Source organism: Pinus tabuliformis, chromosome 9, assembly GCF_031772625.1.
Source record: "Pinus tabuliformis cultivar Carrire ecotype Pingquan chromosome 9, CPIR1, whole genome shotgun sequence".
NCBI classification, from domain to species: domain Eukaryota; kingdom Viridiplantae; phylum Streptophyta; class Pinopsida; order Pinales; family Pinaceae; genus Pinus; species Pinus tabuliformis.
In genome coordinates this window covers 567,134,933-567,138,755 of record NC_142307.1, presented here as the reverse complement: position 1 = coordinate 567,138,755, position 3,823 = coordinate 567,134,933, and the positions used below count along the sequence as shown (strand labels likewise).

General features: G+C 35.5%; 1 non-coding gene across 1 annotated transcript; it reads right to left on the bottom strand.

Moving 5' to 3' along the window:
• Positions 1–3,221: 3,221 nt before the first annotated feature.
• Positions 3,222–3,324, bottom strand: LOC149149797 (U6 spliceosomal RNA). Its single transcript, XR_016263844.1, has one exon. It is a non-coding gene; the product is annotated as a U6 spliceosomal RNA (small nuclear RNA).
• Between the last annotated feature and the right edge of the window lie 499 nt (positions 3,325–3,823).

Here is a 3,823-nt window from a genome sequence, read left to right as displayed (position 1 = left end):
GGTTCCATAGCTGCAAGAAAGACATTTCCTAATATACAATCAATAGGAATGTCTGCTACTACAAATTTTAGCTTTATGCGATGTTGGTCAAAACATATGGCATCTTTGCGTACTTCATATCTAAGAGTTTTATCTCCCAACCCTACTACTTTTCTTGTCGCTGCAACCCAAAATTTGGCTTGAGTTACCTTTGTATTGAAAATATTGATATCTACACCTGAATCAATTAAAGTTGTTAGAGAAACATTTCTCCTTTAATACAGACATTTATGAGGACATGATGTTGCTGGTATTCAATTGCTAATATCCTCATTTCCCTGAAACCTATTGTAGGATCTCTTTTTCCTTCAATTATTTCAATTTGAGACTCAACAAATTTTGGTGCAGAATGTAGAGTGTATGCATTTGTGCATGCAGAAATATTTTGTGTCAAAGGCTGATTGCTTTTTTCTAACTGAGCTATTTGTTGTTTAAGAGTAGAGATTTATGTTTTAAGATTATGGATTTATCTACTTACCTCCCCCAGAGCGAGTGGGCAAACTTTAGATGGAAATTTGTCACGCTGGAAGGCATCAGTGCTTTGCTCATAGGAGGCATCTAGAATGAAAGACTTTTTGGCAAATCCTTTGTTGGAGTTGGAGGAATGAAATTGATTTTAAAAAAGTTTTCAAGAGCTTGTCTTTCATTTCTCCTTCTTCCATGACATGAATTTGTGACAGAATCTTTAGTTCTTCTTCATTAACTATCTGAGCCATCAGTATTTTTTCTTTATGATGATTCTGTTATTTAGAAGTGTCACTGGAGCAATTAGAATCAGTAGAATAGCTGCAATTACAATCATCTAAATCAGAACATAAACATTGCTGCATATGAGTATTTAATTCTTCTATTGATGAATTAGAAGAACAAAAATTGTAAGAATCAGAGGATGATTCTTCAAGCTATTGTTGTTGAATCTATTCATGAATCACAACATTCGAACAATGATCAGTTTTGTGATTCCTAGACCCGCATCTCATGCATAACATTTGGGTCTCTGTTTTAACAGCTTTATTTTGTTTATTTTGAGGCATGGATTTCTTGCATCTATTTTTTCTGGATTCTTCACCAACTAGGCACCTATTTGAAGTCTGATCTGTTTTCCCACATAACCAACAAGTTAGTTTATTCCATCTATCTTCCTTGTGACACTGGAGATGGATGTCAAATGGCTTGTAGTAATGTGTTTTAGGGATATATTTGTAGTATCCCTTTCTGTGTCTAGAGGTGGCCCTTCTTTTCTTGCTAGTTGTCTTATTTCTAAATTGTTTGTTAGCTTTCTTTGCCTTTCTTTTGTCTTTCCTTCTTTTGACAAGAGAATCTTCAATATGAAACTTGATGCCGAAAAGCCTCGTGATAAAGGAGCCCGAAAATAAGATCGATTCGAATCCAAATACAACATATGCCATTCTTCAACCAATCATGTGTGATCCCTGTCCCTGCCACACCTATTACCGGAGTGACAAAAACCCCAACGCCTGCTGCAATGTCTGTATTTCTTGTTAAATCACCTAAAAATTAAACCAGTATTTCTCATTTATTAATTAGTGATCTGCATGTTGACGCCGTCTGGCCTTACATAGATATTTATCACCATGGTTTCATTGGGTTTGCAAACAACTGGAAAGGCACATGCTATAAGGAATGTTGTCTCAATTTAGGGTTTGTGATTTATGTTTAGAAAAAGAGCCTTGACTGAGTAAAGATAAATGGACGAATTTGTACCCTCCTTGCACTGTAGAGGACATTGATTTCAGTCATCCTAAATTAGTCTCTCTGTGACGACGTTTAGCTATAGCGTATCCATTTCGACTTGTTCAATAATTTTAATTCTTACACTTAAATCAAAAGATTTCAAAGGCCGTATAAAATTTGTGAAGTTTGTACGATGAAGATTTCATTCAAAATTAAAGAAAAAAGCGCCCCATTTGGAAAAGTATCATCTCTTTTGTTTTTATAAATATCTCTACCAAAATTAAACACATGATCATGGGCACCATAAAATCCAAAATATTAGCTTCTTAAAAATATTTAGAAAATGATATTTTTATATTGATTTTAGAGTTGGTTTGAGATTTGTAAATGATTGTTAAGAAAATTTTCAATTTCTATTTCTCATGTTAGAATTAATTAGATCTCAAGTCAATAACGTTAATTAGATCTCAATTCAATTATATCTATATCATATCTATGAAAAAATAGTGAAAAAAAAAAAAAATTATATATACGAAAATTAATTGAATGTAAATTCAACTATATCTATGAATGATTAAAAAAAAATTATATGTAAAAATTAATTTATTTTTTGGTATCCGACCCTTTTGGCGTTAACTCCTCTAAGGGAAGGGCCAAAAATACATATATGTAATACTTTGTCTTTTATTTTGAGATTATATGGGTGTTTTGTATGGCTCATGAAGTTGCGTAGACTTTGTGCTTAGAGAGCTCGAGCTGCACTGGTACAAATGGAAGGCCACCTCCAGCTAGTCATGGAAGAGCATCGTCGGTGGCTTGTGAGGTGAGAGATTCCCTTAGGTTGCACATGCCGTGTGATTGATCACTTTTCGAGTAGCAGACTGCATGGAGAAGCGCACCAGTGAATTTGTAAGGAAGAGTCCGTGTTTGATCGAGCTGACTGGGTTAGTGAAAAAAAAAGAACGGAAAAGGTATATACTTGCCCCGCATGTGTGAGTCTCATAGAAATGGAGACGAAGGCATCATATGCACCAGCACTGCTTGCTCGATTGCTCGACTATCACTTCTGTTCATGCCTCTCTGTTCACTTCGATTGCATTGGCTACCCTTGCAGCATGTGAGCTGCTCCGGGCTGTGTGAAGCAATTGCAATTGTGCATCCTGTGGAGCTAAATAAGACTAGTGTGTGGCCAACAAGTGCACCAGCCAGTATTTTTTTTCGGAGAAAAAAAAAATAAAATTGATTTCTTAACGGAGAAAGTTATATTTTCATGGATCTATATCAAATTGTACTAAGAAATTAACATTGAAATATCTATATCAAATTGTACTAAGAAATTAACATTGAAATATATAGGTCAACACTTCAAAGAAGAAAATCGTCCACTTTCTCAATTTTAAAAATTTGGGACATTTTTCAGTTTGTGTTTGTCATCCTTGCATACGGGTATGTTAATGAATCGTCTATGGGATACATTCTCAAATTTAAAAAATTTGGACCATTTCTAGATTTGTGCATGTCATCTTTGCACAGGTGCCATGCTAATATTTTTTGTATCTTTCCAATTTTATCAGATGTCTCAAAAGAGAAAGAGTGGACTCCCCAGTATGCATGTTGAGTTGTGGCCAATAAGTACTTTGGAAATAATAATCCTAACTGTTATCACTCAGGTTGTCCCTAAAGCTCCTTAAAGGGATGCGGCCGAGGTAACCACAAACCAATCTTTGGACTGCAGGTCCTAGCCTACCAGCAGTCAGAGAGGGCTCTCTCTTAACGATTTAGCTTTGTTGATGATGATTTTAGGCTAGTTATTGAGTTCAAGGGGTTTTGTTTTGATTTTGGTGGGAAGGATGATGCTTTCAAGTAGAGAGGCAGGTATAGTATGAGGGTTTAAAACCATTGGACGTGGAGTCAAGGAGTAGGACTGCTGGTGTTGTTTTTGTGGTTGCAAGAGAAATATGGAGCAAGATAGTTACACATGAAACAACATTCAAGCTAAATGGAGATGGATTGAAGGCTAAGGAATGAGAGGCAATTAAGAATCTCTCATTCAGCTTAACAAAGGGAAGACGAATGAGCTCTATCTATG